Below are 27,631 nucleotides of genomic sequence, written 5' to 3' on the forward strand. Positions count from 1 at the left end.
GCAGAATAAGAAGTGTGAAAATGAAAAAACAAGATAGCAGGCCTGTTCCATCTATACTGCCAGGTTCTGGAACAACATCCATGTATGCATGAGGACTGCCACACTGCTGCTTCAATGTAGGAAACAGATGCACCTCTTAAAGAACACTACATCACAATGCATTAACAGCCCCCAAACAAGCTACCTCTCTACCTATCATTTATTGATTTTATGCTTTTCTGTCACCCTGTACATTGCTCTGCTGCCTTTTGGTCATTGTTTGGTCTATAGAATTATCACATGCGTACATACATACAAATATGCCCTTGTGAGACAAGTTAGTTCTCTCTACTCAACTGCACACATTCTACTCAGGAGGATTGCGACAGAGTGAACCTGAAACCAGAACTTTGTGGATACACTGCAGCTACAAGACCAGATGAGACCGTATTTGCATAAAGTGCAATTGAGACGAGAACACAAATGAGTGCTATGCCCTTATTGATAGATCTGAAGGGATTATGCTAAGTGGTGTTAGGGGCAATCTCTGTTGCTCAAGGATCATTGGCATAAAAAGATTATGAGAAAGGGATACTGATTGGCAATAGGGGCTCAGACGAAGGTGGGCCTGGCTGAAGGATCTCAAGCTTGCCTTGATTTCAACAGTCCTCAAAAGTAAATCAAGTACTGCTGTCATTCACACAACTAGTGCAAAAATACAAAGCCTCCAGTCTCTGATAATATTGGAGCTAAGTCAGAAGTCGAGGATTAGTTTGGTTGCAAACTGACTGTTTGTGCTTTTGTGATCTAATAGCGTGACATAGGCCAGGAGCAAACTGACCATGGCTTGGCATCTGATACTGGCATTCGGTATCAGGCCCTGGTCCAGCGGAGTCAGCAGCAGAAGGGGCTGACGTGACCCTGGGGCAAGAGTGGAAGTATGAACCAGTGCCAGAATTCATCCAGGAATAAGTTCCATGGGGCCAGCTGGTGTTGAGTCAGGGCCCACTGGCGAAAGCTCAGCTGGAGCCTCCTGCATCTCTGTGAGGACTTAAAGCATGCTACAGGGTGCTAAAAGCACGTGGAAAAGCTGCAGCACGGCCTCATTAAAGGATAATATTTGCCATGGGGGTTGATGATGGCTTAAGGAATTTGGGGGGTGTCAGGACAAACTGTGGGACTGGATCAAACGCCGCTTATTGGCTATAGCCACTAGAATGACACCCTCACACCTTCTTGACTGATTTCAAGTGGTGGGGTGGGGCTAAGTTTTGCTTGGCCTTTTAGCACTTATGCCAAGTCTTTGACTTACCAGAAGACTTGGAGATCCAACAGGAATCTGTGCATGACTGACTCCTTGAATGGGATTACAAAGTGCCCAGTGACTTAAAGCAGGAGCAGGATCTATTTTTCAAATGTGACCTCTTCTTATGTTTAGCGATGTTGAATTTCGCATCTTGCTCTGTAATTGTCTTCAGGTGCATGAGGGCATATTTATCACACTATGTTGAGTCATAACCAGAGCTCAAACATCGAAGGCACATGTCTATCTGCATCCTGCAGTCTTTAGGGGCGACATCATCCCTGGCACACTGTCTAAGCCTACTTTTGTTAAGGACATCTGAAAACTGACAAAGTTGGGAGCAGAGCTCTAGATCCGCTTGGAAAAATGGACCTGACGCCAGCACACAAGAGTGGTGCTTATATTTTGAACTGTTTTATAGTGAGCGAACAGTAACTTCTGATTAGGTGTCCTGGTTTAAAACAAGTAAACAAAAGGCATAATTTCCCTCACGTGACTCCGTGTTTAGAGTTCCAAGATGCACTGGAAGTTCCAATGAGAGTTCATTTGAAGCTTGAATCTCAGTCAGGGCAAGAGGCTGTATACATTTTCTTTAATGTCTCACGTCATTCTGTTTGCATGTATTACAAGAATGGATAGTGGTCTGGCAGGCCCAGGGTGAGGACCCCATGGACCTGGCTTCCATGCATCATATTGTACAGTGCCACAGAATGGGGATCCGCAGGCCTAGGGAGGCCTCCCCTGGGATAGGCAGCTCTGACCAGGCCCTGGGTCAGATGCCTGGAGGGCCCTGGGGTGTAAGCTCCCAGCCCTGGGCCCTGTTCTGTGGCCCGCCATGTCACTTCAAGCCCATGATGGGATCCGCAGGCCCAGGGAGGACTCCCTGGCTTGCCCAGGATAAGAAACCCAGACCAAGTTCTGGCTGGCCCTGGTGGAGAGGAGGGCGGATGGAAGCCCCGAGCCTTGGCCCGGGGACATAGCCCCGATGCACCAGAGGTGAAAGCCCCAGGTCCTGGGTTCCCTTCACTGACCCGCAGTGTCGCAAAGTGCCCAGGACTGGTTCCTGCATCTCTGGGGAGGTCTACCCTACTTGTCTGGATTTAAAATCACTTACCGTGCCCCAGGTCAGAGCCCCAGCAGGCCCTGGTGGGATAATCCCCAGCTCTGGGCTCATTCCCTGGTTGGTCAAGTCTCAATGTATGGTGGATTGATACCAGCAGGGCCAGGGAGGTGTCCCCTGCTTACCTGGGTTCAAAAGTTCTGACCAGCAGGCCCAGGAGTGGGAGCCCAATGCCCTGGGGCTCCTTATCCTGCCCACTGTGTTGCAAAATGCCCCAGCGGGGTTCCCAAAAGCAGGTAGGTCTCTGCTGCTTGCCCTCGATAAGAAGCTCTGACCAGGTCACCGCTCCGGCTGGCGCTTAGTTGGAAGACCCCAGCCTCAACTCCCTTATCTAGCCAGCTGTCACGGAAAGTGCAGAGGATGACATCCTGCAGGACCAAGAAGTTGAACCCCACAAATAGGGTTAGGCCAGTAGTAGTCCCCTCCACGTACTGGAATCAGACCTGGAGTTGGGTTGCTTGCGAGTGCAGCCCAAAGCAGGAGGTAAACTCAATCTAAAGCTTTGGACAGAGAGTTCAAGAGGGAGTGAAACTATGAAGAGGTAAATGAGTGGGGTCCGTGCAGGTCGCCCAGAGCAATCAACATGGCAGGAAGGCTGGTCACCCAAGAGGGTGGATGAACTTCATGGGGCCGCCGCCTGGTTACGTTAAACCCTCACATTCCCTCTGCAGCAGTGCACCGCAACCAGCTCCATGTTGACTGGGAAGGGTTTGGTATGGCAGGTGGCTCTGTGCCCTGGCGGAGAGCGATACAGCGCTCCTGGCAACAGCTTTGGTGTCTCTGTGAGCCAGAAAGAGATTGATCAGCTTCATGCCCTCTCCTAGCAATGACCTAGGTCCCTCTCATGGTACGGTGGAGCAGGGAAGGGGTACGGGGACCCCTGCTTCCGGTGAGACTGTCAACTGGGGAGGACTGTGCACTGTGCACCCTGACAGAGTTGTGCCTCTGGGTGGGGAGGCCTGAGCCAATGTTGGTTACCCACCTGACCCATCTTGAAACATGGACCAGGGAGTCTAATATGTGAGTGAGTCAGAGGGCTGATCCAAACTCTGTGGCGCAATGATGGTGTGGACGGATGTGGGCCAACAGAGATGGGATCCCACTGCGTCCTCACAGTGTCCGCAACACCAGCACTTAACCCACTTAATTGGGGAGGTGAAGCATGATCGTGTGTGATAGAACCCGAAAGATAGTAAACTATGCCAGGGAGGTGGAGGTTAGTCATGGTCCTGAAGTGCAAATCTGGTATCCAACCTCGGTATTGGTGTGAAAGGCTAATTGAACCATTTAGCAGCTCGTTCTGTATTAAGATTCCCTCAGGATCGCTGGCACTCGGAACCCCTAGTTTTAAGCAAATAATAGAGGTCCTGAGGCTTCAACGATCTCAACCTATTCTCAAAATTTTGGTGGGTAAAAAGAGGTGCTTGGTGGTGTAGAGACGGGCATCGAATGTGAGTGCCTAGATTAGTTAGCAGAACTTATGCTGCGGGATGAACCAAACACCAGGCTAAGGCGCCCGGTGCCAACGCTCATCAATCCTCAGAAAAGGTGTTGGTTGATATTGACAGCAGGACGTTGGCCATGGAAGTTGGAAGCTACTAAGGAATGTGTAACAACTCACCTGCTGAATCAACCAGCCCTGGAAATAGGTGGCACTAGAGTGTCAGACCATACCCGGCCATCCCCAGTGCTGAGAGCCATGAGGGCTAAGCTGCGACAAGTAGGAGGGCCACTGTGGTATGAATAGAAGCCCCGGAGGGAGCCCGGGGGAGCCGAAGTAGGTGCAGATGTTGGTGGTAGTAGCAAATATTCAAATGAGAACTTTGAAGGTTTAAATGGATAAGGGTTCCATGTAAACAGCAGCCGAATGTGGGTCAGCTGGTTCTAAGAAATGGGCAATCTCATTCGGAAGGGATGGGCGATCGCCTCAGTTGCCCTCAGCAGATTAAAAAGGAGTTGAGTTAAGATCCCAGAACTCAAAGTGGTGGAGTCGGGCACCCTCACACTGTCAAGTAAGGTAGTACAAATGATCCCAGATAGGCCTATGGGAGCCCACAGTAAGAGTTCTCTTTTCTGTGTGAAGGGCAGGGTGCCCTAGAATGGGCTCACCCTGAGAGAGGGGCAGGAGCCTTGGAAAATGTTGCAGTTCCAGCTGCGTCTGTTAAGCTCTCACTAGGCCTTGACATTTTGAGGAAGATTATGTAAATCTTGCACCAAGTTGTGCCCATATCTGCAGCAGGTTTCCAAGGTGAACAGCCTCTGGCATGTTGGAACAATGTAGTTATGGGAAGTCAGCAAGTCAGACCCGTAACTTCGGGATAAGTATTGACTCTAAGGCTGGCTGAGGGGAGAAGTGGGCCTGGGCACACATTGCGGATGGACAGGGTGTTGGCTTCCAGGGCAGCAGTGACTCTGGTTGTATGCCAGGCCCTTTACTGTGGATCATCTCAGCTGCAGTGGTTGCCACTACCCGTGCCCCTCCACTGAGCACAGTGCTAGAGTTCTGCTCGGACAGCACCTAGCAGGTGACTTAGCACTGGTGCAGAATAGGGGAATCAGATTGTTTAATTAAAACAAAACATCATGAAGGCCTGAAGTGGGTGCTGACGTTATGTGATTTCTGCTCAGTACACAATGTCAAAGTGTAGAAAGGAAGCGCGGGTAAACAGCGGGAGTAACTAGGACTCTCTTAACCTCTTCTCAGTCGTAGTTGCCTTTACCTTCAAGTGGTCCCACCGGTAACTACCTCTATACCACTTTACTCTTTCAGAAGATGTGTATAGGGTTAGGCCATACAAACAAATATAGCCGCTGGCATAATAGCGAGAAATGGCTAAGATAATGATCCCAATTCCAGATGTGGTGGAAAGGAAATGCCGTCTTTTCCACAAATTATTGACCTCCTTAACAATTCTGTCAACTCCACACCCAGATCTAACAACACAGAGATGACAACAAATCATATCACACTATATTGCCCTGTGCACCCTCAGTACTATTAGACAATGAGGAAACCTTAAACCACAGTGAAAACATTGAACTTGTAGCCTCATCAGCCAGGAGTGATGCAATTGTATTAACATTTGAAAAAACTGACAGATGTGTAAGAGGTCAATGATAAATCCAAGGACAAATGAAGTGATTTTACCAAAACAATTGCACACTGAATATTCCAATGAAAATACAACAGAGATTTGTGTGGAGACATAATGGGAACATTTAAAGAGCTAAGAAAACGTGTCCACCTAAACACATATTGCTCAAGCTGAATTCTACAACACTGCAGGCCACTCTGCAAAAGGCAAAGGTGGAATAAAGAAAGGAGATCTACGATTCCTTTGTAGGTTCTGTGACCTCAGCATGCAAGACATACACACCTGAAAGCACAAAACTATGCCAGACTTGCACCTCAAGCAAGCAGCAAACCATCAAAACTATAGTGAAAAAAAGAAATATTGCTACTAGCTGAAATGAAAAAAGTGAATGAAAGGAAGAGAAATATAAATGTGCTCATGGTTCAAAATTTAGACAATAAAGTAGAAAACATATTGCAGAGAAAAGAGGGGATAGAATACAAAAAGGCAAAAAACCTGTCAAGGTTGTACAGCAAGCATCCGCCAATACTGAACGTGACTACAGTGATGAACCTGAAATATCAATGGAAATGACAAAGAAAGGTATATAGACATAATCAACAGAAAACTATCGCCTAAAATCCCTAACTTTCATGATCTAAATGATAGAAGCTCAAAAATTCTACAAAAATCCGAAACATCATGACGCTGTTTGGGACCTGATGGAAGATATTGCGAATTATATCTCAGAAAATACCAGTGATATACATCAAAATACAGTCAATCACAATGAACATCCAAATGAAATTGGTTATGAGTCTATGGGCAATGCTCAAGATGAGAATCAGAATGACCCAGTCCAAAATAACATACCAAAAATAGATAAGAAAAATTAAAGGCTTAATAAATCGCAGAAAAAAAGATATGCAAAAGCAATGGGCAACTATAAGGGATATCATGCACTGTTCAAGAAAGACAAAAATAGAATTTCCAGAATAATCACCAATGGTACAAGAGATGCCACTTACCATATCAATGCTCATAATATCTTTCAGTATTACAAAGACATCATTGAAAAAGAAAATAAGAAAAATCTGAAATTGATCCCTATTGACAGAGTACCTAACAATGAGATTTCGTACTTTTGTGTAAAGAAATTACACTTCTCAAAATAACAGAAGCATGTGAAGACTCTAACTTACACAAAGAAGTGGGGCCTTGAAATATTGACTTAAATGACCTATACAATGTTCATAAAAAAAGAACCAAGGATGCTGCCCAAAATTGTATCCATTTGGTTAATGTGAGAAGTTGGCCTGGTATATGCTGTTCACCTTGCACCAGTACAATTCGACTCTTATTGTAGTAGGTTTAAGACAACCTTTTAAAGAAAGCTATCCTAGTGGTAGCTGTGGAGAGCAGCCTTCAGGCTAATTCTTTAGAGGAATGTAAAGCAGCTTGTTTTACCTTATAATCTCTTGAATCACTAAATGAAAGGACACCACACAGGTATATATATCAAATATATATGTATTTATTACGAACAACTCTCTGCTAATCTCTTTATGAGATTAGAAGTGAATGACATATGCACAAATCAACATTTCACAATAAGTTAAGCACAAATATGGCTGGGGCCTTAGGGGCGTACCAGACCATATACTAAAAAAGAGACTTAGAGATAACGACTTGCAAGGGGACAAGACCTAGGGCCTTCAGAAGTGCTGGGGCCTCACTAATCCACCCAAGGCAGGTAAGTAAAGGACCCACGGGAGACGCATGCAGTGTAAGAACACAGCCGCGGATCCCAATTGACTTCAATGGAGCAAGTCGCAATTGGAAATTTAGAGTTTTAGGATACTTCGGGAGAGTCTACAAGCAAGTCACTTAAAGGGTAAGTAGTTCTAGAGCCAACACCCACAGGAGCACCGTAGTCCTGGAGTTACCTCACTAGGGGAAGCCGGGTGCATAGGTGTATTTTGGTGTCGGGTCGCGGCGTCGTTTTCAATGGGAGCCAAAGAAGACTTGCTGCTTGAGAAGACAGGATAAGTGTCCGGTGGAATCCAAGCCTGGATGCAGAAGAAGGAAGACCTGAAAGCAGAGGGGACAGTGTTCAAAGTCACTTGGCAGTGACCCGGGGCAAGGAAGATGGATGCCCACAGTCGTCGGGTGATTTCAGGTGATCCATCGGGGTCTTGACTCTTCAGCTACGAGGTCCAGGAGGTGTCAACGATGACCAGGAGCTGGATTCGGTGTGTCCCACAAAGTCTGCAGCTTACTGCGGTGTCGGTGACCAGATTGGAGCCAACAAGCCTTAGTAACAGCAAGTCTCGTGGAAAGTGTACAAAGTCAGCGGTGCAGACCAGCAAGGTTTGAGGGACTCGCCCAGAGAGGGTAAGTCAGGGCAGGCCTGGAGCAACCAGAGGAGCCCTTTGGAACTGTAGAAAGGTCCTCAGGGGACCCACAAGCCAACCGGCAAGGGATTGCGAAGACGCCTCGGGAGGATTCACTCACCAGGGGACCACGGCCACTCGGGATGGGGTAGGCCTCTGATCTTCGGAGGGAATCCTGCTAGAGGTTTGGACAGCACGAGGCCCAAAGCACAAGTTCATAGAACATCGTGAAGGGGTTGCACTCGCAAATAGTGCATGGTACCCAGGGATTGTTGTTCCTCGTCACTCGTGGGGTCCACTTGCCTCAGCATCGCTGGGGACTCACGATGGCCTTGGAGAAGTCAGGAAATCCTCTTCCTGGGCTGCAGGGACTTGGGACTCCGGCGGGAGCGAGAAAGTTTGCGACCGTTGATTGCAAAGTTTGGTGCCTGCCAAGCAGGGGAGTCACTCCTTGACTCCAAGGGAGATTCTTCAGTCTTCCAGAGGTAGTGGAACATCGAAGGTCCAGGATTCTTCTTCAGAGTGTCGTCCAGGGATATCTAGTTTGCAATGGCAAGGGTTCCCTAACTTATACTGAAAGGAAGGGAGGGACTAGCTCTATGACCCCACCTAGGGGAGGGTCAGGGGCGTGGGTGGCTACACCCACTTCCCTTTGTCCAGTTGCACGCCAGAACAGGGGCAGGTAGCCTCTGAGCCAGTTTGAACTGGTGTATGCACAGAGGAGCCTACTGCTCCCCCAGTGCAGGACTTCAAAGCACTCTAGGAGTGCACCCACCCAGCCCCAATACACGAAACCCTGTCTGGGAGGTGGCCACACCTCCCTGTGACAGGATGCCTATTGTTGGGCCTCCTTCACTGCGAGTTTCAGTCATCAGCAGGAGGGCAGCCCAGTGTCTGTGACTGCTGGCATCCATGTTGTGATGCCAGGGCTCTTCAGGATTCTACCGTGTTTCCACAGTAGGTACATGTCTATCCCTCTAGAAGGGTGGGATCATACTCCCACACCAGTTACTGGTGTGGGGGTATGATTCCAAAGCGCTTGACACCAAACACGACATGTTTTGATGCAGCCATTCCAAAGTTAGCATTAACCACAAGGTTATAATGCACTTAAGAGTATATGGTTTGACTGCATTCACAAACAGCTCCAGAGAATGGACTCTGAGAGCTGCAGAGGGGCCCTGCTCAGGCAAAGGCACCCCCTCACATGGAAACCAAGCACCCTGGACTCATGATTGATAGGTCCTGCCTTAGGGGTGACTGATAGGTTTAAATGTGTGTGAAGGGTGAGATATAGTGAACCTATATCTCAGTGAGGAGTGCTAACACTACCTCACCCAGGCTGCAGTAGCAGGCCTGTGGTGTCAGATTTAGTCTGCTTCCCAGGGGTGGCATAATACATGCTTCAGCCCCTGGTAGGCCTGTGAAGTACCTATGCCCTTGGTACCTAAGGTACCATATACTAGGGGCTCATAAGGTACCACAGTATCCAATCACTAGTGCATCTAATGTGCACTCCAAGTTGTTTAGAGAGAACAGAGGGGATGGGGCCCTGATTAGCAGGGTCCCAGCCAGACTATAGCCAGAAACCAGTGTAAACATCAGAAAAAAGTGGGGGCAACATAAGAGGCAGATCCTACTCTCCTACAGTTAATAATGAGAAGAGTCCCAGTATGTATAAAAAACATTTAATTCTAATTCCAAAGAATGTACCAATCAATGAACTATACAAAATAAGCAACTGGAGGCCGATTACAGATGGTACAGCATCCATGAAGCTATTTACAAAAATACTTACCAAAAGACTTATCTCCTTTGTTAATTTGAATACAAGACAAAAGGGATTCATGTAAGTGAGAGGATGCCTTGTAAACCTGATACTGCTACAAAACATCATAAAAGGTGCAGAACATAATAAACACTCTTGCAGTGGTGTTCATAGACATTTCAAAAGCATTTGACTCTTTCTGCAGTTGCCACATTATACAGAGTCTCGAGAGACAAAGAGCTCCGTCACACATCCAAGCTCTAATAAAAGACTTATACACAGACTCATCAACATTCTTCAAGGGCAAAAACAATGAATCAACACCAGAAACAACAATGACATCTGGAGTAAAACAAGGTGACTCACTGTTCCCGCTGTTGTTTAGTATTGCCATTGATCCTCTAATATGTGATCTTCAGACAAACGGCAAAGGCTTCACATTTATATCAAATGGACTTATTGAGCGAATCACCACTCTGGCCACTGCTGACGACATACTCAGTACTCAGTAGCACATGGAAAGAAATGAGTACTAATTTGAAGATCATTGAAAAATCCAGTAACTTAAAAGGCCAAAAACTGAATGTGAAATACACGCACTGTTTGTTTAACGTCTATGTAAGGGGAACCAAAGAGGGTAGGCCCTCACCTATTATTACATCTCTGGAAGAAAGCCTAGTTAGTTGCTCGTCTCACTCTAGACTTGTGGTGGCAGGAGACTTCAACTTTACTTTTGAGCCCCTGGACACAGAGGATTTGCTTGGTGTTGAGGATGATGACAATAAATGGGCCGTTCCCCCATTAAATTCACCTCCGGTTAAGAGATGGACACAGTTAGCCCTTCAGCTCAATGCCCTCACAACAGAATTTGGCTTGAGGGCATTGAATGGAAGAACCCCATCGTACAGGCAGGGTTCAAACACCTATAATAGGGCCAGTTGTCCTTCACGCATTGATTACATCTTACTAGATGTAAGGCTTTGGGGTGATCAGGCAGATATGTATGTGAGCAATACTACCGACAGTGACCATAACCCCCTTTGCGCCACATTGAAGCCCCCATGGGCTGCCCCCTACCATCCTGAGAGCACTTCAACTCCAATCATCACCAGAGAGCTCGTTCCCTCTAATTGCAAAAGATTCCTAAAATGGCGCAAGGTCGTGCTACAAGAATCTAAAATAGCTGGTATACGCCAAGTCTTGGCCCAGAGCAACCGGGATCTACAGGCCGTGGTCTCTGATCCATGCGGGTCGGTAGATGCTAGCACTGTCCATGTTTGCACTGTGGAACAATTGAGGGCATACGTTTTAGTCCCCGGCAAGAGTATTAGGCCCAATTTGCCCTTCAAAGGGCCTTATGCCTGGTATACAAAAGAAAGCAGACATAAGCAACAGCTTCTAACAATAGCAATCAAAGATAAGAACTGCCCCTTGATTAAAGTAGCCAGGAAGAACTACAGAGCAGCTCTGCACCAAGCAAAGATCGAATGGGATGAATCTCACTGGCAGAAGTTGAAGGAATCTAGTCTAAATAAAGACACCAATTTATTCTAGACCCTAGTCAATCGAGGCACAAGAAAGATGCCTGCTCAATCCCTAATCACATCCCTAGCCATGTTTGGCACAACCATTTTGGGAAGCTTTATTCAGCACCAGAGATTGTGTCATCTGAGGAGCCATGTGACCCTTGCAACCTTTCTAACACTGATAGCGACACTAAGCCTTTCGCAATGGAGGAGATTGAGGCTGCTCTAAAGAAGATAGTCCCTGCCAAAGCAGCTGGACTGGATGGGCTGCCTGGACATCTGTTCCTCACAGATACTACAAACTAGGCACGCTATATCTTTCTCCTCGTTAACGCTGCCAGTGGTAGTCCTCTACCGGGGTCCTGAAAGGGCGCTGAAGTGGGCCCGATATACAAAAAGGTTACCAGAGACGACCCCTCGAACTACAGACTTATCAGTTTGATTGATCCCATGCAAAAGATCTTCGGCAGAGTTTTGTTACAGAGGATACAATCATGGGCAGAAGACGAAGCTATCCTCTCCCAATATCAAGCAGGCTTTGCAGCCAGCACTGGACCGATTGACCAGGTTTGCAGGCTCCTCCTCATATACTGGAAGATAGTGATGATTGGTAAGGGCAGTCTTTATCTCGCATTTATCGTTTTAAAGACTGCCTTTGACCTGGTACCCAGGGACAAGTTGTGGCACACACTTGGAGATATGGGTGTTCCACCCTTGATCCTTAACCTGTTGTTTTGGCTCCAGGAGGGCAATTATGCCCAGGTGAGATGGGGGACACAAGGCCAGCTGACAGACGGATCCCAGTCAACAGGGAAGTCAGCCAGGGTTGTGTGATGGCACCCACCCTGTTTTCTTTATATATGAACGGGGTGGTCAGCTTCTTGCAAGAAGATCCAGCTGATGCACGAACCCTGGCAGGCAAAAAGTTACCTACTCTCCTGTTTGCTAACGACACCCTGCAGGTGTCTAAGACCCCAGCAGGCTTACAAAGATTACTCAACAGATTTCAACTCTTCTGTGACTCCTAAGGACTGGTTAGCAACACCACAAAGACTAAGTTCATGGTATTTAACCCCCATAAATCGTTTAGAAACAATCTTATGCTGGGAGGGGTACCCTAGGAGAGAGTCGGCACCTTTGACTATCTGGGTGTCTGGCTCTCTGACAAAATGTCGAGGAGTCCCCACCTAGCTAAGATGCTTATGGGTCCATAAATGTGTGGCCGGAGCACTAGGCAAAGAACATCGCTCCTTACAGAGTAGGCCAGTTGCACCGGCCCTCCCTGTTTATGATGCCAAGGCAGTCAGCACGGCTCTTTATGGAGCCGAGTTATGGGGGGTTTGATAATGTCGAGGACATCTGCAGATCTGAACACAAGTTTATGAGGGACCTGGTGATGCTTCCCCATAACATACCATTATCACCTTTAATGCTCGATATGGGCAGGAGGTCAATAAGTGACATAGCAAAGCTGCGCCCATTGTTCTTTTGGGCTCCAAATATGCTGAGGCACTGACTGAGGTCATACATCTAGATGTCGGTCATAGAATTAAATGGATCTGAAGCATCAGGAAGGCACTGACAGCTTTGGGCCTGCTAGGACATTGGGACAGGCAGGACGCACCAAGCAAAGAGGAGATTAAACAGATGTTTTGGCTGAGGGTGGATAGCCAGGGAACCAATACACCTGAAGTGGGTAGACTGACGGAAGAATTCTACCTCCATAAGCAGACTAGACGCCTAGAGCCTTATTTAGATTTAATTCAGGTCCCAAGGAACAGGACATTGTATATTCATTTTAGATTCGGCACGCTCCCTGTCCACTCATTCACTGCAAAATGGCACTCACTGAAACAGTTATCAGAAGACTGCCCCTGTTGCGGTGCACCGTTGGAGTGCGTTGCACATGTTTTGTTTACTTGTCCGGCGTATAAATCACCTAGGTCTAAATGGCTAAGACCAATCTGCCAACAACTGGGCACGCAGGATCATCGGGTTGCTCTGAGTATTCTAAAGTTGGATACAAGAGCTCTCTTTGTGTGTGGTATAGCCAAGTTCCTTGACCATGCCTGGCTAATCAGATGCAAAGCATTGCCAGGGTGACTAAATAGTGTACCCTGAAGTTGTAAATAAATACTTAAGCACTTGATGGCTGTTCAACCCCCTACTGGCTCTATATTCTATGCACTGGCACTTTATACTTTATATTAGATTAGATTACTGTTTCTGTTATTTGAAAGTAGGCCCAACATAGGTGTTTTATTGGACAGTTACTGGGGGCCCCACACTGCATGTAGTAAGAGGCTCACGCCAGGGAGGATTATTTTGCTTGTATATTTTTTTTTTTTTTTTTTTTTTTTTTTTTGAAACCGTTTATTGCAGTTTATAGAAGTTACAGGTATGGGCCTACAACCACACGGCCGGCCGCTAGAGCATCAAAAGCATATTACATACATACAGCAAAAAACTTTCTCAGCGGTGCACAGTAGGAAGACAGGAGTGATCAATGGTGCAGGCCTCACAGCTCCATGCCCACAGTACGGTTCCATTTTCTTAAAGCAAAACAACGTAAACAAACCACAACCGCAAGGCAACCCTCGATCCAAAGCGACAACACGTGCTCCATAAGTGGGGGATCCAAACCAGCAGCAAAATTCTGAAGAGGGGGACGGGAGTAGATCAGGGACTGGGGGACCGCGCGCCCGCGACCAAGGGAGGGGCGCCATCTAGGGAGACGGAGCCGGCGAGGCCGCCGGTAGCAGCGGCGGCTCACAAATACCCCCGCGGTAGGCGTTCCAGGGGCCCCAGAGTTTCATCCACGCCCCAGGCTTACCCCTCGCCACATACACCACCTTTTCACGAAACATACACCAATCCATATGCTCTTTCCAGGCCGACACCGCAGGGGGCCTCTGGGATCCCCACAATTGAGCAATATCACGCTTGGCTATCATGTATCCCAGAGTCACCCACCGCGCCTGCGGGACCGAGTAGTCATTTGGTTCCCAGACATTCAGCAAGCATCTCCTCGCTTCAGGCAGCAGCGCGACACGCGTAACCATTCGTAGAACCTCATGCACACCACGCCAGAATCGCTCCACCTTCGGGCACTCCCACAGTATATGCATGAAAGTCGCCAACGCACCACAGCCACGCTTACACGTTCCATCACCGGCAAAACCCATACGTAAAAGCCTTGGCCCCGTCACGTAGACCCGGTGAAGGATCTTGAGCTGGACGAAACGAAGGCGAGCCGGGATGGCCACCTCTTTCGGAGAGGCCACCGCGGAAATCCAATCCTCGTCGTCCAGCTCCAGCCCGTCGGCAACCCAAGCCTCGCGGAGACTAGTCAGCAGACACGATCTATCGTTAATCAATTTTTTGTAAATGAGGGAGATCGTGCTGTCCGGGACATGGCCATCTAGCACTCTGTCCTCCAGGGGGGAAGACTCCGGAATGGATGCAACATCCGGGAAGACGGAGCCCAGCGCATGGCGGACCTGTAGGTACCGAAAGTACTCACTGCCCTGCAGCTGAAACTCCGCCTGCAGCGTCTCAAAAGTTTTGAATCCCCCCCTCGTCCAGAGATCTCCCACCGTGCTGATTCCGATCGTGTCCCACTTCTCGAAGCCCTTCGACGTCCACAGGGAGCCCAACCTCTCAGATGCATACAGCGGAGACGCTCGGGTCAAACGGTCCTTCCACCCCATAGCTGCATTAGCCGCGTGCCAGACACGCACCATGACACGCGTCGGTCCCGTCAAACGGGGGTCGGGCGCGCCAGAGTAAAGCGCTCGATTATAATCGGCACCGGGCAGAAGCGTCCTGTCCATCTCAAATGCCGGGTTCAAGGCGGGCCCGTAAAGGCCATGATTAATTGCAGCTAGTTGGGAGGCCCAGTAATACCGTTTGATGTCCGGGAGGGCGACCCCTCCATCGTACCACGGGAGCGTCAATTTAGCCAGAGCAATACGCGGCCTCCCGTCCCAGAACAGGCGCCGCTGGAGGCCCTCCACCTCGCGAAAGTAGCGTGCCGGGACCAGGTCCATGGTATTTTGGAGGGCGTAGAGGAAGCGCGGCAGGGACATCATTTTAAATAAGGCCGCTCGGCCGAGCGGCGAGAGCGGCAGCCGCCGCCAGCGCACCACGTCCTCCCTCAGACGCTGGAGGGGGGGCAGCAAGTTACGCTCATAGCGGGCCTCCGGGTCAAGAGTGATATATATACCCAGGTACCGGAAACCCTGGGAGGCAATCTGGATCGGACAGTCCCGTGGCAAGACCGGGGCCTCCCCGGAGAGCACTAGACACAGGATTTCGCCCAGTTGATGACCAGGCCTGAGTTGCGACCGAAGGAGCGCAAAACATCAACCAGGACGATCAGTGACTTGCGCGGGGAGGCGAGATACAAAAGGATATCGTCAGCATAGAGGGACACACGGTCCTCATGCTCGGGGGTCCAGCGGAGACCACGGATAGAAGGGTGCCACCGCAACCACTCCGCCAGGGGCTCCATGGCCAGGGCGAACAGGAGAGGCGACAGGGGACAACCCTGTCGCGTGCCCCGCCCCAGCGCGAATGGGGCAGATACTCGCCCATTCACCACCACCTGCGCCAACGGGCCCGAATATAGCAATTTGACCCAGCTGACGAAACCCGGGCCGAACCCAAACTTCGCCAGCATCGCCCAAATATATGGCCATTCGAGCGTATCAAACGCCATGGTGGCGTCCAAGGACGCCAAGATGGCCGGCTCCCGCACAAATGGGACACGCGCGAGCACCCCGTGTAAGCGCCGCAGATTAAGCGCCGTGTTGCGGTGTGGTATAAAGCCCGATTGGTCTTGGTGGACCAAATCGCCCACCACGCCAACCAACCGGTTGGCCAACACCTTGGCGAGGATTTTGGGCTCCGCGTTCAGAAGCGAAATCGGCCTATAGGATGTGACCCGCTCACGGGGCTTCCCCTCCTTATGGATCACCACAATTGTAGCCAGACGCTGGTCCGGCGGGAGGGAGCCCCGCGAGTGGGCCGCAAGGAACATCGCGCGCAGGTGGGGCGCCAACACATCCGGGCGTAGCTTGTATAGCTCAATGGGAATACCATTGGGGCCCATGGCCTTGCCGGATGCAACCGAGCGAATAGCCGAGGCAATTTCGTCCGAGGTGGGCGGGGCATCCAGCGAATCCCTGTCCTCCACCGTAAGGGAGGGCAGTGCGATGTCCCGAAGCAAGGCATGGGAATCTTCCTCCGAGCAGGGAGAAACCGGGGAGTAGACTTCGCGGAAATAATCCGCGAAGCAGGAGACAATGGCTTCCGGCTCAGTGACGCACACACCATCCACGCTCTCAATCAAAGGCACCACGCGGCTCGCTCTTTCCCTCTTGTCCAACCACGCAATCAATTTGCCAGCCTTATCACCCACATCATACAATCGCCCCTGCTGCTCTCTACTGAGGCCCCTGGCCGCCTCCGTGACGAGGGCCCGATAGGCCGCCTGCTTTAAGTGCAAAACATGCAACTTGGCGTCTGTTACCCCGCTCCCCAGGTCACCCTCGAGTTCTGCAATCTCGGCCTCAACCCGGGTCACCTCCTCCCGCTCGCGCCGCCGGGCATTGGAAATAAAGGAGAGGGCCTCCCCTCTAAGAACCACCTTGAAAGCCTCCCACAGGGAGATGGCAGACGGGACCGACCCCACATTCTCATCGAAATAGCGCTGTAAGGATTTGATCAAGTCGGCACGAATGGTGGGGTCGCGCAAATACCATGCATTGATCGGGGCCACTCTGCCATCCCCCCTCGGGAAGACATCGAAATGCAACAACAATGGGGAGTGGTCTGAGATACCCCGTGCCAAATGGCGCACCTCCCCCACCCTCCCTGCCTGGGCCGCCGGGACAAGGATGTAATCAAGCCGCGAGAGGCTACCATGGGCCCCCGAGTGGAAGGTGTACTGTTGCAATACGGGATGCTTTAAGCGCCAGCAATCCACCAGGCCCAGCGTGTCTAAAAGGCCGGGCAGCCACGCCTGTGCCCGGGGGAGGTCCCTAGGGGGATGGCGATCCATAGACCCAGAGGCAACCGCGTTAAAGTCCCCTCCAACCACCAACAGGCCACCCGGGAGGTCCAGAAGGAGGCGCCCCAGGTCCGCAAATGTAGTGGCTTGTAACCCAGGCGGGACGTACACTGATATAAAGATAAACACTCTACCCTCCATTCGTCCCACCAGAACAGTGTAACGTCCCCTCTCATCATGGCGCACCTCGTCAATCTCCAACGGGAGCGAGTTCTTGACCATAATACCCACCCCCCGCGAGCCCGAAGTGAAGCCGGAGTGGGCCGCCAAACGATATCCCCGCCGATTCATTGCATGAAAGGTGTTACCTATAAGGTGTGTCTCCTGCAGGAAGACAACATCTGGAGAGATACGTTTTAAATACTGCAGGACCACACCACGCTTAATCCTATCCCCCAGGCCGTTAACATTCCATGACAACACAATCAAATCCCTACCCCCCATCATACGTCAAAACAATCGGTCGCCCCCCACCGAGCATCTTAAAAACAACAAAACAGTTGCGGGTTTGCCTTGCGGTGCTAACAAACAACACACCCCCCCCACCCCCCGGTCCCAACAGAACTCCCCCCTCCCTGCACCCCTGCATGAGCCCAGACAGCCCCCCCAAAGTGCAGTGTGCCTGTCGCCCCATAGCTAAGTACTAACTAGTCCCCCCGAGGAGGAGGGAAGCCCCCAGCAGACCCCACCCGACCTCCATGGGAGGGGAACATACGAAAGCAATATATGGTAAAGGAACAATATCCAGAGCAAGGCCTATATAGTCACCCCTCAATTCTGATCCGGCGGGCCCTCCCCGCCAGCCGCGCCCCCCCCACCCCGATCTCCAGGCAAAGTATCTAACCAGTCCCCAGCCACCTCGGGCCGGTCGAAGAAGTGCGTACGGCCATCCACCTCCACCCTCAGCTTAGCCGGAAAGAGCATTGAGTACTTGAGGTTTAGGTCCCTTAGGCGACGTTTAATACCAAGAAAGCTCTGTCGCTGCTTCTGGACCGCCGGAGTAAAGTCTGGGTAGAAGTGTACATCCATGTTGTCCAGCCTGACCGGTCCCTGTTGCCTGGAGGTCTGGAGGATGGCGTCTCTGTCCCGGAAATTAAAAATCCGGGCAATAATAGGCCGCGGCGGGGCACCGGTCTTAGGGCGGCCCCCAGGGACCCGGTGGGCACGCTCCACCGCAAAAAGCTTACTCAGCCCCCGGGGCTGGAGATGGGTCAGGATCAGTTCTTCCACGAAGAGATCTGCCGCCTCCGCCTCTCGGCCCTCCGGCACACCAATAATGCGAACATTGTTCCTCCGGGCCCGACCCTCGGAATCCTCCAGTCGCCGGTCCATCAGGGCGCTCGCCTGGCCAAGCCGGCGCACCTCCTTCTGGAGGGCCACCACGTCCGTAGTGAGGCTCGTTGTGGTGTGGGCCAGGGAGTCAACTCGGTCGTTCGTTTTTGACAAGTCTGCCCTCACAAGGCCCACATCCACCAGGACCGAGTCAATTTTTTGCGCCAAGGTATCGAAACGCTGGTCCACTGAGGCCTTCATCTCTGCGATGGCGCCCATGACGTCCCGGAGGGTCAGATCCACCGGTTGGGCAGGCGCCTCCGTCGGGCCCACCAGGGATGACCGCGATGTCTCCGGAGAACCCTTCTGGAGCGTATAGCGATCCATACTATTGGCCTGGTGCGCCGTGCCACGGCGGGTTGTCTTCATCTTCGCCCGGTCGCCATCTTGTTTGGTGGACATGCTGGCCCTTCCACCGTCGTGCCAAGATCTCCAAACGGGCCGCCACACCAAGTCACGGGTGCCAGGAGGCAGGGGCGACCACCGAACCGCGGGTCAACCCACCGCCGGCGGGTCAGCCGAGCACCTGGACAAGGCAACACCACCGCACCCCGCTCCGCAGCCCGACCCCGCCTGAGGCAAGGAGGGCGCAAAAGCGAAAGTGAAAGTGCGGGGTACGCGAGTCGCCCAGCCCCGCTCGCCGCTGTTATTCACTTCGTCCCCGGATCGCCCCACTACTCCAATCCGGGGGGCCGGCGAGGAGAAGGCCGCAACCTTCAATCGATGCTCCCACCGGTGTTCGGGGTCCGATTCGAGCCCAAAAAACGGGTGGCGCCTCAGCTCGGGTTCACCGACACAGTCCCCTCAACAAGGACAGGATATCGCCAGGATTAATTCAGGAGGTCGCGGAGGTCCTCGGGAGCCTCGCACCTACGCGGCCATCTTGGTTGAGCGCTAGGCTCCTCCTCTTGCTTGTATATTTTTAATAGCAGTTTTATTGTAAATCACTAACGTTTTTATTTATTAATTTTTTATAGAACCTATTGTACAGCTCTCGACAATAGTATTTATTAGATCTATTATTGCACTTTCATGCATGTTCATGTATACATCTTTGGACTATTTTATTGTATTATATGGTAATTTGCATTTTTCTACGTCATTTTGAACGTCTTCTGAAGCTTTTATGATACAAGTTGTCGAAATAAAACATAAAAAAAATATATATATTCTGGTGAATTCGAGAAACAAAATACTGAAAACATTCATCCAGGTGACAGTGAGAGATAGTTTGGGTTGAACGTTGATACTCACACAGGTCTGACTTGAAACAGCAAAATAAATGAGGTACAAACAAGTTAGGCTCAATAACATTACAGTTTACCACTCAAGGCCACACAAAAAGTTGAAATTTTAATGTCAATATCTGGTTTTTAAGCTGTCATTTAAACAAAAAATGGCAGTCACAGAAGCGAAGACTGTCATCGAGTTAGACCAGACAATAAAAAAAATGTCAAACACTTCCTCCACCTACCTGCATACACCTGTGATGGGCTCCTCTAATCAACCAAATCAACAATCTTTTACATCTCAGAGAAACTCCAGATCTGTACCTTGCTCACTCATACATATATGCAGGGGATATACTAAACGATAAAATTAACAATATCAACAAAACTCACAAACTAAACATTTTGAGGGGGTGAGGTCAGGCATTGAAGCACATGCCAAGAAGTAGCAGAGAAAGACAGGGGAGGGAGGGGGATCCCAGAACAAGTTCCACCCACTCACTCTTTCCAGGGGGAAATGCACACACTTCTTGAGTTAAGATCTGAACAACGTTAAGGCAAACAAAACCCCCTGGTGGCTTGGGGTCCCCTGAGAGCATTCTCCAAGGAGAGCCAGTCCTAATTGCCTTAAAATGCCCTCCACCGCTGATGTCCGGGGCAGCCTTCTCCCAAAGCAGTAACCAAATAAGCCCAAGGTGGGAGCCTGCTTCATTTGCACTTCAATACTTGTTGATCTCCAGTAAAAAGCTCTCTGCCTCTCCATGAAAAGGGCCCTCTGGTTTGGGGGTTCAACGTCCTAGGGGCCAGTGATTTCTAAACGATGAACGAGCCTCGCCTTTGGGACCTTATAAGTGTTTAGCTATACAACAGTTGATCTTGCACCAAGGATATTGTGCTGCATAATTCAATACTTATAAGGTCCCAAAGGTTTTTGTCACCCCACAACACATTTGATAGTAAATGCATTCTTCCCATTGTATCTCACACTCTGACATCGTGGAAGAATCACACGAAGTACAAATACACATAGCCAAACATATCTCATTTAATGGTAGCAGGATTTGCCTGTGTATTGCAGAACACAAACAACTAAATTGAAGTAACAGTCCGAGTTAACATGAAAAGGCACCAAAATGTATCAGAAAATCAAAAGTAATCCCCTACACTAGCATCTAACTAAAGCACATAAAACCAAGAGCCCGGATGCAAGACTTTACAAACCTTTACACATGACTTAAAAGGATATTATTCATAAAAGAATGGAATTCCACATTTGCATGCCAAGGGCTGAGAAGAACTGTCTTTAAAAAGTAAATCCCTTGAATCAGGAAGTGAAGGTTTAGGGTCAAGATGGAACCTCCAGAGATAACTAATTTCTGAACCTGATAACCTAGTGTCCCAGTTTAAATAGTCTTGAAGGCAATGCAGTCAGTCTTTAAACAAGAAAGCATCACATAAAGAGGAAGTCAATACATCCTACGGAGTAGAGGTAATAGTTTTGCTTAATTTGATTGCTAGTGGTGGGCACCGGCACGCATTTTAAGAAGAAAAAGAGTAACAAGAATATAATAAGAAAAAGAAAAATAATAACGACTTCCCCACTCCAGTGCTTAATTTGTAAAAAATCAAGTGCCAGGTCTCTCATCAGGAGGCCACTTCAGCCTATACCACCCACTGCCCTGGCTAGCACTCCAAATGACAGTACCAACACAACTACTAAACACCACACCGTACAAGTGTGACAATTCAGACTATTCCAGGCACCCAAAGCAGTAAGATTAGCATGGGCAGCAGGTAATAGTAATTTTTAACGTATATTGAATGTGTGAACAACTGTTGCTGTGCTTACTCTAAATCAGACAAACGGCCCACCATGTGGCAGGCTGTCATAAGTGCCGGTGCTGAGCTCTGGAAACCACTGGCTCAAATTAAGCACTGCCCCACTCTGACTTCTTCTGATCAAGTTTTCTTATATTCAGTACTTATATTGTGTCTATTGAAAAATATTATTGTTAGTATTAGTATTGCTAATAATAATAATAGTATTCAAAGAATTATTGTTATTAGTTGTATTTTAATGTTATTATTATTATTAGTAGTAGTAGTATGAGTATTATTATTATTATGTGTTATTGTTAAATAATATTACAACTAATAATAGCAATAATAATTATAGCAATAAAAAATATTATAATAATGCTTCCTTTTGTTCATTAAAGAGACACTACAGAATCAAGGAAACTTGATTTGAAGAAGTCAGATTGGGGAAGCCTTTATTATTATAACATGTAACATTACTGAATGATTATAATAATAATAATACCAATGTGTAGATGTGTATTTGCGGCAGCCCTTTTTCGTGCATGTAGCTCCTCGATGTGAAGTATGAATGCTTTGGGTTTTGTTTAGAGTTTGGCAGATGGAATATTCCATTACAAACACAGCAGATGTGCCAACACCCATATCACAAGCGCATTATAGCGTATGACAATTGTAATACAGTGGACAGGATATCTATCACGTTTTGCCAGAGAATAGGCACAATGGTTGAAAGCAAGGATGCAAAAGCATGTGCCACAGTGCGTAAAAGAGACATGAAGTGCAGGTTGGTAGAAGAAAAGTGTGTGAGATAAAGAGATAGGAAGTGCAGGTTGGTAGAAGAAAAGTGTGTGAGATAAAGAGACAGGAAGTGCAGTTTGGTAGAAAAAAAGTGTGTGAGATAAAGAGACAGGAAGTACAGGTTGGTAGAAGAAAAGTGTGTGAGATAAAGAGACAGGAAGTGCGGGTTGGTAGAAGAAAAGTGTGTGCAGTGGAATCAAGACAAGGCCGCCTTGGAATTCGTCAAACCCAGCATTTGAAAGCTGGCTCTGAAGACAAGCATTGGCATAGCCAATAGGTCTCGCCTTTGGGACCTTATAAGTATTTAGCCATGCAACAGTTGCATAACTAAATACTTATAAGGTCCCAAAAGCGAGACCTATTGGCTATGCCAAGCGGCCGTGCGGCCGCGAAAGTGAAAGTAATCGCGGTAAAACTCGGCATGCGCCTGCGCACATGCACTGTAGCTCTAGGCTGGCCTGGTAGCACTTTTTGAAGCCCTCTCAATAAGTCTCGCCAGACCAGCGCATGCGCTGGGTCATGCGAGACCTAAAAAGGGGCAGCCGCGCCTGGGGTTCGGCGATCGCTGCTGAACTCCTCGGTCCCAGCATCTAGAGGCTCACTGTTGATCTCATAATGTAGAGGGACAGTTCTTCTACCTGAATCCTCAAGGCTTTCCCCGCTCCTCGCCATAGATGCAGCCATCTTGGTGCATGGGGCCATCACATCAAGAGAGTTCGGCGAGGACACGTCTACATGAGTCCTAGGCACAAGCATAGCCGACCTTCTCCAGCACAACCCCAAGTCTAGCAGCCCAGACTCAGTGGAGATGACGAAGGCTGCTGCCTCGCAATCGACGATGCCCGTCAGGGGGGCTTTGACGATCAAGGCTGACAATCGTGAAGTGATGGAGGAGTTCCGCAAAGACTTGGAGGTGAGCAAGAATGAGTTTCATAATGCATTTACCAAATTGGATCAAAATGTATAGCAGATCGACCACAGGGTGGATGAACTCGAGACAGCGATTGCCTGAATTAGATATTTTCAACACTAGTGTCCATGAGCTACAAAGGTACTACAGACTTCTACAAGACAAAATCGATGATAATGAGAACAGGTCCTATAGAAATAATGTTCCCATTCAAGGGATACCAGAGTTGGTCACTGCTTCTGAGTTGCAGGTACCGATGTCCAGGGCCTATTTCACACCCTACTGTCTTCAACAGAGGAGCAACAGAATGAACTTGATTTGAAATTTATAAGGCATAAACAATTACCCTGAGACATGTCGCGCTAGAGAAACAAGGAACAAAATTATCTCAGTTAGGGTTTAGTAAAGAGCCTTGTTTTTAGTGGCTTGCAGAATCTCCAAAGAGAGGGAGCAGATCTCATCTCTAAGGGAAGGTGATTCCAGTTTTTAGTCACGCAACGCATAAAGCTCCTGCCTCCCCAGGAGGCAAGCTTGTAGGGTGGTACAATCAAATTTCTAGCTGAACAGGACCATCAGAGTTTTTCTTTGAAAAAGGTAGGACCTTGTTTCAGAAGTGCTTTGTAAGCAATACAAAGCATTTTAAAATGAACCCATTGGTGCACAGGTAACCAATGAAGGTTCACCAGGGCATGTGAGGCCGTCTGAAACCAAGGGATTTTCATCAGCATCCTTGCCACTGTATTTTGTAAGGTCTGCAGATTTTTCAAGGGAGCTTTAGCTAAACTAGCATTTCGACCATTGCAATAGTCTAATTTGAACATTACAAGGCAAAGAACCACTGTTTTCAACAGGTTTTGGGGTAGAAACAGTGCAATTTTTCTGATCATCTGAACCACAAAAAATCCTATGGAAGTTACCTCATTGACTTGTTTTTCATATGTCAATTTATCATCAATCAGGATACCCAAGTTTTTAACCTTTTTCACTGAAACCGGGAGCAAACCCAATTAGTCAAGCCACCATGTGGGATTCCAACAGGAGGTATTTTTCACAAAAAAAGATGACCTCTGTTTTTGCAGATCTCAGTCTAAGATAGTTTAAATCCATCCAAGCACCGACCTCCCGCATGCAATTCTGGAAAGACTCATTTACGTCGGGACCCTTCCTAGAAAGGGAGACAACAATTTGTGTGTCATCCGCACACGAGATGATTAATAAACTGAATGATTTTACCAGGGCGGCCAGCAGGATAACATAGATCTTGAAAAGAGTTGGGCTCCCTGAGGAGTGCTTTGGAACTCCGTACAGCAAGGAATATGGTTTTGATATGAAATCGCCTATGGACACAGTTTGACTTCGATCTGTAATAAAGGATCTAAAAAGGGGCAAAGCTGCCCCTTCTATACACAAATCCTCAAGCCGATTCAACAAAACGTCATGATTGACTGTGTCAAAGGCTGCGGTAAGGTCAAGAAGAATAAGGACAACATGGCCCCACCATACACTGTAGCCCTAACCATCTCTGCAGCTGTAATGAGAGCAGATTCAATAGAATGCCCCTTGAAGAACCCATATTGGGAAACATCCAATAGCTGATTGATATTTAAAAAGGCTGATAACTGACAGTTCATTTCTTTCTCAGGTATTTTAGCTGGAAACGGCAGCCTGGAGATTGGACTGTAGCTATTTGGGTTGAGCACTTTCATATTGGCTTCCTAAGCAGCGGGAGAATTGAAGCAGCTTTCCAATCTTTAGGAAAGTGACCAATACTAAAAGTAGCATTAAAGATGGAGGTCAGCTGGGCAGCAATCAGGTCGGGAAGAATTTGTAAAATGTTTGGTAGGGCAAGGATCATGAGGTGTGTGCGATTTGGTGGATAGAACCAGCTGTATAACTTGATCTACTGAAAGAGGATTCAACTCAGTGAAGGAGACCTTCTTGCAGTCCCCAAGATAAATGTCCCTCCTAATGGGAGGTATTGCTATATTCGAAGTGAAGTTATTCAAAATAATGTCTACTTTATTAAAAAAAGAACGAGGCCAAGGAGTCACAGAATTCCCGATTGATATTATCCATATTCTCAACTGCCGAAGAGGAAAGTTCTGAGATTGTTTGAAAAAGGGCATTAGAGGTACAGCAAGCGTTTTCAATAGAATTAATAAAGTACTGTGATTTTTACTTCATTATAAGCTTTTTATAATCTGCGAGCCGAGATATATACTATTCTTTTCTTTATTATCATAGTTTTCCCTTCACCTGCGTTCTTGTTTGTGACAGACTGTCTTAGCTGACCAAAGCATTTCCGTGAACCATGGATATGTAGGTTTATTTCTCCCAGAAACCATCTGTTTGACTGGAGCCAGCGTATTGACCGCTCCAGTCAGCCATGCAGAATAATTAAATACCATCTTGTTTAGATCTTCAGACATGGCAGGTTGTGAGTTTAGTAGGATTGCATTCAGTTCTTGCAAATTAATCTTGTTTCATGCCCGGAAATGAATTAACTTCTTAGGAGCCTTCTCCTGCACTGTACTCTGGCCCAGAAAGATATCCCAAGCGACTGCGCTGTGATCAAACCATTTTATTGGTAATATTGCTAAGTTCACCAGATAGCAAAAAAGAAATACCGTCTAGGCCATGGCTTGCGCAGTGGGTTGGCCCCACCACAAGTTACCCTAAGCTGAAAACTGACAAAGTCTAACAGAGCAGCAGTGTCAGGGTCGCTGCAATTCTCTAAGTGAAAATTGAGGTTGCCCAATAAGGTAAAAACAGTTGTAAGTAAAGAAGAGTCTAAGAGCTGACCAATGGCATTAAGAAAATGGGCGTTTTGGTGGTCTGTACAACAGGAGACCATTGAACAACTGGGTTTTTGAAAGCTCTAATTTAAAAACCAAATCTTCAAACTGTAAATTGGAATGGTGGAAAAGATAGCTAAAAAAATATAGGGATAAATTACAGCAAGCCCCCTTCCTTTCCTATCTTCCCTATCCTGTCTATGCATCCTACATCTGGGTGGGACTAATGCATTTATATCAGGTCCGGAGGACTGATCTACCTAGGCTTCAGTCACGAGAACAATATCCAACTGCTGGGTATCTATTAACTCAGCCATTTCCAAGTGGTGCCTCACTACAGATCTAGTATAAATGAAGGTACATTTAACGTTTGGACCTGAATCCGAAAGAGTGACCTACTGACCTGGGCCCGCAAGTGCAGACACCAGTGCCCCTTCCCTGATATCCCCAGGAGTAGAAAGAGTCCCACAAGTGCCACATTTATCCATTAATGGTCCCGGTAGCAGAGGGGCACATTTAAGGCAGAAGATCCTGTAACTTGGAGTGTTTAGAGTCAGCAGCTCCTCTCTGGAGAAGGTGTTCCGTACCACACCCTCCTTATTTTGCAGGCCAGGGGGGCAGGCCGTAGGCCCGATCCAGGCGTGAACGGGTGCTGACAGACTTGCCTTTTGAGCACCCGCTGCGTCTCTCATGCAAGCATCAGCTTATGTAGTGGCAAAGCACCACTAGCCTTCTAACCCCCCACTGCCTAACCAGAAATAGGTGAATCAGGAAGGGCAACAAAGAGACACGCTCTTGCTACTTCAAATGGCAAGCTGCAGTGGACCGGTTTCACAGTGTTACGAAAGCATACCAAATTCGCAACAAACTCACCCCTGATTATCTGGTCCGGGTTAATTTAATCTGGATTAAGGATGATATTTTGGGGGCAGTCCTGAACAAAGACAAGGCTCAACGTTACAACTCTATCAGGACATATCAACATGTACCCTGTTAAAATGCAAGTTGTTGAAGCCCATTACAGACCATCTTCAGAGCTTCAACATTTCCTATCGCTGGGGTTTCCCCTTCAAAATTCTCTTTCGCTACAAGGACTATACATTGCGCTCTCTTCTATTGATGAAGCAATGTGGTTGCTGAGACTGTCATCTGAGGAGGTGGACTTTGCGAGCTCACAGGTATCAATCCAAACCAAATGAAAGATGCAGCTATCCAGGAGATTGCAACAGCGCCAGCGAGATACGACCAACAAAATGTGAATGGTGAACTGTAGATGAACACTAAGGAACTCTGACTGCCTTGAGGTCTAAGTCTCTCTTGTCTTTTTTCCATCTCCCGGCAGATCCAGCTGCCTGGCCCTGGTGATAGAGCTGCTTGGGACCCACCGGTGCTGGCTCCAGACCATCTCTATGGTGCAGTACGATGTTAGTATTTCATGACTGATGGAGATGCCTCTTCTGCTGTGTATGGCTTTAATCAATATGCTCCTTAGCCTGTTAAGTTTAATTCA

The 27,631-nt window shown here is 48.3% G+C and overlaps 1 pseudogene; it reads left to right on the plus strand.

Annotated features, from left to right (window-relative positions):
* Positions 1–2,699: 2,699 nt before the first annotated feature.
* Positions 2,700–4,667, plus strand: LOC146805290 (28S ribosomal RNA; annotated as a pseudogene).
* Positions 4,668–27,631: the final 22,964 nt, after the last annotated feature.

Source organism: Triturus cristatus, chromosome 8 (genome assembly GCF_964204655.1).
Source record: "Triturus cristatus chromosome 8, aTriCri1.1, whole genome shotgun sequence".
NCBI lineage: Eukaryota > Metazoa > Chordata > Amphibia > Caudata > Salamandridae > Triturus > Triturus cristatus.